Here is a 10602-nt window from a genome sequence, read left to right as displayed (position 1 = left end):
AGACAGAAAGCGAGAAATCACCCCCCAGGGGGGATGGTCACGCCGCAATCCCTTCTCCTCCATTCTCCTCTCGGGATCTTGGACACGCACGCACACGTGCCCGGCTTGAGTTTTAAGCCACCAGGGCGGGGATGCAAACCGCAGTCGACTACGTGGGAGTCCAGCGACATAGCCATTATGCTAACTGCTGGTCCCATACTTCCTGTATTTTGTATTTCTGTAGTTCTGAGGGTTTTTTTACAACAGATATTGATAGTTGGGGGAAAAAATAAGTTCCAAGTAACTACCAAGCAAAGCCCATCATTAGTTGTGAGATGAGAACGGAGAAAACCTAAACCCCACAGGACCTTGGCACTCAAAGTATGATCCCCAGGGCATGACCGGGTCCTTCTAAAAAAGGCAAAAACTTAGGCCCTATCCTGGGTCTACAGTTCTATTTATGCTAAAGTGGGAAAAGTACGGAGCATTCATATTATTACTGCTTTCACTTGGTGCACGTAATTTCTACAATAAAAAAAATGGATTTTTTTTAAACTTAGAAGAATATAGTGGTTTTATAACTTGAACAAAAAGATTAATATGCTTCTAAGAACAGATTTTCAACCCTATGATGGCAATTGACGGAGCTCCCCTCGAAGTCCGTGCTCTCCGGGGGCACACAGTCAAGTAATAGGCAGGGATGAGTTGGCAGATAGACGGGAAAATATGTAAAACTGTACAAATACAAGGTACAAAGTGAAAATGAGTGACAACTCATTCAAGTTTGTTAGTTGTTGGGATGGCCCCATGGCCTCATGGTTAAAGGAGTCAGATCCCATGTGGCTACCCACACAGTGCAGATCCTGGTGCTGGGAGCTTGAAAAACATGCCAAGTACATGTGTGCACATGCCCGAGTTCTGACAGGATAGAATATGAAGGCAAGTGATTGTGTGGTGTGACCACACTTCATTAGAGAGTGCTTTCCCTCTCTCCCTCTTTCTCTAGCAAGCACGCACACCCTCTTGCAATTAAAAGAAAAAAGAAGAGAAGAAAAGAGAAAAGTTTGTTAATTGAATTATTTAGCTAAATAAAGGAAATCAAAGGACCAGACCTTGGTGCAGTGGTGGGGAGACTGGACCTACATCAGAAGGTCCTGGGTTCACTTCTTGGGGCCTCTGTACCCACTGAGTGCACACATTCATGCCTGTGACCAGGGCGACCTGAGACTGGGGTGATTGTGACATAGGGACTATTTGGTCTATTGGAGACGTCTCTCTCTCCCTACCTATCTCTATCTCTACCTCTCTCCTCCTCTCTATATATTTATCTCTCTCCCTCTCTGAAAAAATTAATTAAAAATCTTTTTTTTTTTAATGACCCAATAATGTCTTTGAATACCTTACTCACTTTTTATCACTCAAAAGTAGAAGAAGGATACTGGAGCAACAAATTCCAGACTTAATTGTGACCATCAGAGCTAATGGTATAAAAACCAGGAGGAACTGGGGATGGAAAAATAACAATGTGGTCTTGTACTTATGATATTAAAAATAAAACAAACAAACAAAAAAGAACAATGGCTACAGCCAGATTTTAGACAAGCCCCATTGATCCTAGAGTCTAAATTGAATACAGTTCAACTGGAGTGGAATGTCTTGAAAATGAATCATTTGATCTATACATCTGCCAGCAGCCCAGATTCGAAGAGAATAGCAGGAGGACTTTTTCATTTATTTAAAAAAAAAAAAAAATCATGTGTCTCTATAGGGAGCTTTCTGGTGATCAAAATTTTCAAAGATCATTTACAAACAATGTAAGAACAGGCATATGGTGAATAAATAGTTTATGACATTCCCCTTCAAGCTACTTATATTTTACATCTTGACCTATGTGAAGATAGCAATAATATTTGTAATTTTCTTACAAATCCAATTTACAGAAGCTTAGACTAGTGTGTCGAAGATCTAAAACTCTGGGAGAGATTTATCCGTGTGCTCCCTTGGAAACTAGAGACTTGCATACTGGCAATAAGAGAAAATGACACACTATGCTGGTCATTTTCTGAAGGAGGAAAATAAAAGGCCAGATAAAAAGGTGCTTTGAAGTGCCATTACATGCATGACTCTGGTGGACAGCCTGGAGGCTGGGAAGAGAGGATGCACTGACCATTGAAGAATCAGGGGCCGGTCGCGCCTACAATCCTAGACTCAAGCCACACATCTGGAACATTTCAATAAAGGCCTTGGAGATAAGATTGACAGCTTCATGTCAGACATAATTAGATGAACGAGGGTTTCAATCCCTGATATGTGAGATGAAAGTAAAGTAGGACAAAAGCAGAAATAATAGCAACTCTTTAGATAAAAGTGAATAGGACAGAGATATTTGTGAAATAAATAAAAGAATCCACCAAAGTCACTCTCCTTTGAACCCAGCAATGTCTTGACAACCCTTGCTGACATTCCAACACTTGAGTCCAAAGAAATAGCTTAACAGGATCTTCCATCCAGGATTCTAGTCCTTACTATTACTTGTCATTTCTAAAAAAAAATTATCACAGCTTATCTACTTAATACCTAAATAAAAATACATGGATATCATGTCTAAAATATGGTTCTCATACATAGCTTTTTTTCTTTTTTACACAAAAAGATGTATATGGTTTAATGGATAAAAGATACTGCATCATTGGAATTATTTAATACATGGTCTATTTCACTTGGGTTTAACTTTCAACCTAAAATCTGTAATTTTTTTAAACCAGTGCTCTCTGACCTAAACAATGGAATTAAGTGTATTTGTTTATTTTCCACCTTTTACAAGTAAAGAAGATTTGAGGCAACTTAAAACAAATTAAAGCCCAAAAGAAAGTTATGACCACTCTGTGCCTTAGGGTTTTCAAGAGTGCTGTGAATGAGTTGCAAGCATTGTCCTGGTCTTCTTGCTAAGTATAATTGTTCTCATTATCATGAAAAATATTAAGCCATAGAAAGCTGTAGAATAAAGCATATATTGTGTTAATATTTTAAAAATTTCTTTTGTTAATATTATGAACAACAACAATATTAATCACAATGAACATTAATCTCTGCCCTCCTCGAAATCCCACAGCACTGATTATACTACTCAATGTGGTCCACAGATGAGCAGCATTGACATCACCTGGGAGCTTGTTAGAAATTCAGACTCTCAGGCTCCATTCTAGAACTGCTGAGTCAGAAACTGCATTTTAACAAGATTTACAAGTGATCTCTATGAGCAGTAAAGCTTGAGAAATACAGGACTATAATACTAATCTCCCAGCAAAATTATCAATTATTCAGAACAGAAACTAGCTTATTCTCTTCCTTCATCCACAACACTAAGCACAGTAGAGAAAATATTATAGGGGTTGAATAAAATCATGAATAAAATTTTTTATAAAATTTTTTACACATTAAAATGTCTTTAACATATTGAGTTAAGTGAAATACTGGGTCGCTGGAAAAGTTATGATGTATTTTTCTATGTTTTTCTTTTTTTTTCACATTTATTGACTTACAAAAGATCTTAAACTAAATACTTTCAATAGGAAATACAGTTGATATAAACGTATCCATGAACACATGTTTGACTTTAGGCATAAAACTCAGCAAGTATACTATAAAGCAGTATCTAGCTGAGGCTATATAGCTTACTGCAGTCATTAAGTAGGTATGTTTTTGATTTATTTTTGTTTGCTTGCTTTTTATGTTCTTTTTTAATTCGAAGAAAAGCAGACTTAGCTTTAATCAAAATTTTAAATGTTAAGAAAAATTTGATTAAGGGAACCAGCAGTTAGCGTAATGGCTATGTCGCTGGACTCCCACGTAGTCAACCGCAGTTCGTGTCCCGGACCCGGTGGCTTAAAACTCACGCCGGGTACGTGTGCGTGCGTGCCCAAGATCCTCCTCGGGAGAGGAGAATGGAGGAGAAGGGATTGCGGCGTGACCATCCCCCCTGGGGGGTGATTTCTCACTTTCTGTCTCTATGTCTCTCTCTGTCTGTCTGGCGAGCGCACGCGCCCTACAGTGAAAATCTCTCAAAAAAAAAAAAAAAAGAAAAAGAAAAGAAAAAGAAAAATTTGATTAAGACTTAAAGCCAGAAAATAGGTTAGGATTCTGTGCAAACAGTAGTTAGATACTAAAAACTCAAAAAACAGATATGGACAAAGCTAAAATCTAGTAACAAGTTCCCTGTCATTTTCTTCTGAAATATTTTTTTTCTTTCTCCATTTCCCCTTTTGAACTAAGTTATTTGCAAAGAAAAGGAAAAAAAAAAAGATACTTATAAGTATTTTCCAATTCCAGAGGGGTCAGGAAGGGAGAAGTTTGTTTCAAGTACAAAAAAATTAACAAATTGCTGAACCTATCAAAAGCTCAAAAGAACACAAAAATCCTTAAATATGGAAGACAAAGGATAGAAGAAAATCAGTAATGTTTTAATCAAATGTCATAAAATTCTATTTCACCAGTTCAGTCTCATGTAGTTAATCTCCCTTCTGTTGAATTTGCATGGTTACTGTGGTCCGATATTTCTGTTTTAATCCTGGAAGTTAACATTCAACATTACTATTGATATTTCCAGACTTGTTCCTAGTATTAGGTTGGCCATTTTCTTGGTTGTTTTTAATTTTATTTTTATCTGTCTGTCTTTAGTTTTCCTAGTATAATACTCCTTTCAGAACTTCTCGAAGAGTGGGACCAGCAGTTAGCGTAATGGCTATGTCGCTGGACTCCCATGTAGTCTACCGCAGTTCGAGTCCCGGACCCGGTGGCTTAAACTCACGCCGGGCACATGTGCGTGCGTGCCCAAGATTCCGAGAGGAGAATGGAGGAGAAGGGATTGCGGCGTGGCCATCCCCCCTGGGGGGTGATTTCCTGCTTTCTGTCTCTCTGTCTCTCTCTGTCTGTCTGGCAAGCGCACGTGCCCTATAGCAAAAACCTCTCCAAAAAAAAAAAAAACTTCTCAAAGAGTTGATTTCGGGTTGGTAAATTCTTTCAGGTTTTGTTTTTCTGAGAATGTTTTTTATCTTTTCTTCCCATATGAAGGATAATCTTGCCGGGTATAGTAGTCTTGGCTGAAATTGTTCTTCATTTAATACTTTGAGTATATTTTCTTCCATTCTTTCCTTGCTTGCATTGCTTCTGATGAGAGATCTGATGTAAGTTTGTTGGGATAAACTTTGTAAGTAACTTGACATTTCTCTCTTGACAATTATAGAATCTTGTCTTTGTCTGAGGTTTTGGCCAATCCGGCTATGATGTGCCTTGGAGAAGAGCTTCCTTAATTGATTATATTTGGGATCTTTTGTATTGCCTGAGTCTGGGTATTTGAATGCCTCTCTAGGTTTGAAAAGTTTTCTTCCAGGATTTCATGGAATAAATTATCAATGCCCTTATTAGTTTCTTCACTTTCTGGAAAACCAATTATCTGGATGTTTGAGGGTTTAACAGTACCTAGTATTTCTCATACATCATTCTCATATTTTAGAGTTATCTTCTCAGTCTTTTTGGTTATTTTTTTCTAGGCCAGAGGTTTTGTCTTCTACATCTGAGATTCAACCTTCTGTGTGGTCTAATCTGCTTTTAATAGTTTCTAGGGAGGTTTTGATTTCCTGTATTACAGCCTTCATCTCTAACAACTCCATTTGATTTTTTTTTTTTATGGTGTGTATTTCTTCTTTCAGATCATGGAAGAACTTTTTCGTCTCCTGAACTCATTGTCTCTTTTCTCTTATATCTTCTGGAGTTTATTGTCTCTCTTTTCTTGCATCTTGATTGGTTTTGTCACTATGAAAATTCTAAATTCTTTATTGGACATTTCCACAAGTTCCATTGTACTGCCTGTGGATGATGAAGAGTTGTTCTTTTCCCTTGAATGAGAGATATTTTCTTGGTTTCTTGTATTTCACATGTCTCTGCAGTGGTATCTGGTCATCTAATTGACTATACGTTTCTTCCTAATTTCTTGATGTTAATTCTAAACGTTCAGAGGTGTGCAGGAGGAGATGGCACACAATCTCTGCAGTTCTGTTTCCCTAATGCTCATCAAGCAACCTGCACTTTTGTCATTAGAACTGGATATTACAACGGTCTCCAGTTTCTAAGAAGATGCACCTGGGCTGAGCTGCAGGGTTTCAACTGAGAGTTGAGTGGCGTGTGGGAGGAAATGAGCTGCATTCTCTCTGCAGCTCCAAATTTCTCCCTGCTGTTCACTTTACAGTCTCTCTAATTTTTAGTCATTTGGTGGTGTATTCACCTTTGGCTAATTTGTTAGAGAAGGTTTTCTGCAATTGTAAACATGTATGCTTTCCTTTACTGTGATGTACTTCTGTAGTAATGTCTCTCCTCTACTGTGTTTTGCAATGTGGTATCCACAGAAAGAGATTTGAGTTCAGATTTATGAAGAGGAGTTTCTCCCTTTGTGCAGCAGGTCCAGAGCAAGGGGTAAGGGGTTTGAGGTTTTCTATGACCCTGTCTAGATGTTTGGATCTGGAAGGAGAGGTTTGGAACAAAGGCTCTTCATTTAAAGGAGCAAGACCCACCTCAGATGTAGATGGAGTCTGTCTAGGTGATTGGGTCACTAAAAATTATTTGTAACTGAATGAAATATTGTTAAAAAAAATAGACCCAGAAGCCAAAATTAAGGACCAAAGTGAATTCACAAAATATTAAATCATTGTCCTAATGATGTTATTATAAATAATATTAATAGTAATGACATTTATTATTTATTAGTGGTGAATATTAACTAGTACATTTTATTGTTCTTCACAACCGTATAAGGTAGTATTACCCTAATTTTTGAAATGAGGACATTTAAATTTAGATTAAACAAATTGTCCTGGTCAATTGCTTGGTAGAACTGTAATTTAAACACAGGCGATGCAATTACAAAAGACATGTTTTGAACTACAACTAATGAGAGCTTATAATCCCTGAGTTTATGACTGATATAAAACTCCAGACATATACACTAAGACCAAGAGCTTGGAAAACTTAAAGTAGATCAAGTTATTGGATCTGCTAAGTGTTGATAGTTGTCTAGCTCACATATTTAAACAATTGTATTAATAGTATGCTTATATATTTTTTAAAAGAATTATTTATTTAACTTTATTTGTTGTTATTATTTATTAATTTGACCAGAGAAAGACAGAAAAAGAAAGGGGAAACGATAAAGCAAGCCTCCAGGTCAGGGACTCAAACTATGGTTAGCCATGTGGGAGTCCAGACTTTAACCTCCATGCCACCTGCTGGCCACAGTATGTTTCTATTTTGTGACTCTATAAAATTAAAGGGCCTGGTTCTACAACTTTAAAAAACATATCTAAAATTAATGGAGATAAGAAATAGATAAATAAATTAGATAATAGCAAATGGTCAGAAAACATATACATTATAATGACTCAAACTACAAAATATTTAATGAAAATACATCCCTGGGGTATTTCTAAGTGTAAACATTTTCTGTTTCCCTGGAAAATAGTTACAAAGTGTGATTAATCCTTTCTAAATCTTGAAAAACTAAGACTCCAATCGGTTCATGCAAATTTGGGGTCTCTTTGGGTGACACGTGAACCTATGTTAATGTACCTATGTTTATTATAACTCCCTTGTTTGTGAAAAATGTGAAGAAAGAAGACAGAAGATATGTTTATTTATTCCCATGGATGCAGATTATGTGTACAATGAATGTTATCACAGCTAAGGTGAAAGTATAGGTGGAAAACACATGAAAGGTGGGAGAATGATGTAAGAGAGAAGAAGGTATAGGCCCGGCCCCTAGGTTGGTGGTTAAGGGAAGTCAAAATCCCAAGAAGATGGAGAAACTACAGAGAAGGGATTGTGGGATGACCACTCCTCATTGGTGAGTGCTTTTTCCCTCTACCTCTCTCTCTGTCTCTTCTCTTTCTGGCAAGTGCAGGTGAGGATGAAAGAGAAGAAAAGTAAAGAAAGAGAAAAGAAAAGACAGAGAAGAAGGAAAGAAGGAAGGAAGAGAAAGATAGGAAGGAAGAGAGAGGAAGAGAGGAAAGAATGGAAAAAGGAAGTAAAGAAAAAGAGAATACATTCATTTTTAAGAGTTAGAACTTTGTTTTATCTTCATAATAGCCCCAGTACCTAGCACTCTGCCTGATACTTAGAAAGTATTTGATACATATTATTTGATGAATACTTTCTGGGTACTTAGCTTTTAGATATGAAAAATTATTAACTTTGTAATTACACATATCTCGATTTGAGTTCCATCTTCTATGATTCTTAACTAAGTTGTCTAACTTATCAATGCCTCAATTTGCTCATCTATAAAATAGACATAACGATGCTAGCCTCATTAAATGATGAGGATCAAGTGAGGTAATGTGTATAAATTGTTCAGCATGACCTACCGCATATTAAGTGCTTGATTAATGTAGCTAGATAAAACAACTTTTCAGTGAGGTTACATTCAGGTTCAAGTTTTAATTTTGACATCTCAGCCTAGCTCAAGATTTTTCAGATATAGACAAGGAAGACTCATGAGCTGACCGACTTTTAGTAATAGAACCACAGCCATGCCCCAGGCCCTTGACTGAGCTAATCCTCCTGATTCACAATTCACATGAGAAGTTCCTCCTTTAAACTAAATGTCCATCAGAAAGCATCTCTGAAAGCCTCTTATACTCCCCGATGGCTGAGTAATTTCCTCACCTGAGCAACAAGAAAGACCTGAAAGTAGAGTTGTGACCACAAGTTCAAAGTTGCCCTCTTCATTTGTGAGGAAGAATTATTTATTCCACCTTCTCTACTTAGATAGATCACTTATCATTTTGGACTCCAAAAACCACTCAAGTCAACTATTTCATTCATAATTGAATAACATTTTATGACTTTGTTTTTTGTTTTGTTTTGTTTTTAATATTCCTTTTTTTTTTTGAGAGGTTTTTGCCATAGGGCGTGTGCACTCGCCAGACAGACAGAGAGAGACATAGAGACAGAAAGCGAGAAATCCCCCCCCCAGGGGGGATGGCCACACCACAATCCCTTCTCCTCCATTCTCTTCTCAGGATCTTGGGCATGCATGCACATGCGCCCGGCGTGGTTTTAAGCCACCGGGTCTGGGACACAAACCGTGGTCAACCACATGGGCGTCCAGCGACATAGCCATTACTCTAACTGCTGGTTCCTGTTTTTAATATTCCTTTACCCAGGTCCTAAAAGGACATTTCTAGCAGAGAAAATATCTATGAATGGAGACCTATTGTTGCAAACTTTTATGGATGATGAAAACAAGAAGAGAGAGATCCAATGCAAAGAAAGAAGTAAGCCCCATAGGAGGACAGCATTTCTAAGGCTATTCTGAATAAGACAATTATGATGTTGCTAAGAGGCAAGATAGTGGAGTGGTTGGCAGGAGTTGGAAAATTATGACCTACTGGTCTATTTTTATATGTCCTGAAAGCTGAGACCTAACTACATTTTTAAGGAGATGCAAAATAAGGTGAAGAAGAAGCACTGATTGAGACAGATAGATAGATAGAGATAGATACATATAGACAGATATAGATAGATAGATAGATAGATATCCTGCAAAGCCTAAAGTATTAACTAGTCCTTTATGGAAACAATTTGTAAGGTCCTGTTTAGACTTTGGCGCCATACTGCCTGAGATTATGTCACATTAGGACATCTTACCAGCTATAACTATAATTCAGTTTCTTCATCTTTTTATTATAACTTTTGATTGACATGATGGATGTACATATTATGGGGTACAGTATGATTTTTCATTATATGAATACAATGTGCTAAACAGAGCAATACACATATCTACTATTTCAAATATTTATCTATATTTAACTCATCTTCCAAAACTTAATTACAAGAAAGCCAGCAGGTGGTGTAGTGGTTACAGTACTGGACTCCCATATGGCCAACAGTGGTTAGAGTCTCAAACCCAGCAACTTGAAAGTCACTCTGGGTGGGACCAGCAGATGACATAATGGTTATGTCGCTGGTCTCCCACGTAGTTGACAGTGGTTCAAGTCCAAACTCTAGTGACTTAAGACTCATGCCAGGCATGCGTGTGTATGTGCCCAAGACCCTGAGAAGAGAATGGAAGAGAAAGGATTGCAGCATGGACATCCTCCCTAGGGATGATTTCTCACGTTTTATCTCTCTGTATCTCTGTTTATCCAGTGAGCACAAGCGCCCTGTAGTAAAAAATCTCTCAAGAAAAAAAAAAAAAAGAAAGAAAGAAAGAAAATTACTCTGGGAGCATGTGTGTGCATGCCCAAAATCCCAAGAGGAGACTGGAGGAGAAAGGATTGCCGTTTGACCATCCCCCCCGGTGGGGTGAGGTCTCTCTCTGTTGCTCTCCAGCAACTGCACATATCCTAGGGCAAAAACCTTTTTAAAAGTTAATTACAAGATGAGAACCAGCAGTTAGCGTAATGGCTATGTCGCTGGACTCCCACATAGTTGACCGCGGTTCGCATCCCAGGCCCAGTGGCTTAAAACTCACGCCGGGCGCGTGTGTGTGCATGCCCAAGATCCTGAGAAGAGAATGGAGGAGAAGGGATTGCGGCGCGACCATCCCCCCTGGAGGGTGATTTCTCGCTT

At 37.9% G+C, this 10602-nt stretch overlaps 1 long non-coding RNA gene across 1 annotated transcript in view; it reads right to left on the bottom strand.

The window, feature by feature from the left end:
• Window positions 1-1169, bottom strand: part of LOC102485195 (uncharacterized) — a 50352-nt gene extending 49183 nt beyond the window's left edge. The window contains exon 1 of the long non-coding RNA XR_003548156.1: window positions 1092-1169. This is a non-coding gene — a long non-coding RNA (uncharacterized LOC102485195). The remainder of the gene's footprint in view (window positions 1-1091) is intronic.
• Between the last annotated feature and the right edge of the window lie 9433 nt (window positions 1170-10602).

The sequence above is a fragment of the Tupaia chinensis genome, unplaced genomic scaffold (genome assembly GCF_000334495.1).
Source record: "Tupaia chinensis unplaced genomic scaffold, TupChi_1.0 Scaffold148049_1, whole genome shotgun sequence".
In the NCBI taxonomy this organism is placed as follows: domain Eukaryota; kingdom Metazoa; phylum Chordata; class Mammalia; order Scandentia; family Tupaiidae; genus Tupaia; species Tupaia belangeri.
Note: the sequence above shows the minus strand (reverse complement) of the source record. Positions and strands in the feature narration are given on the sequence as shown.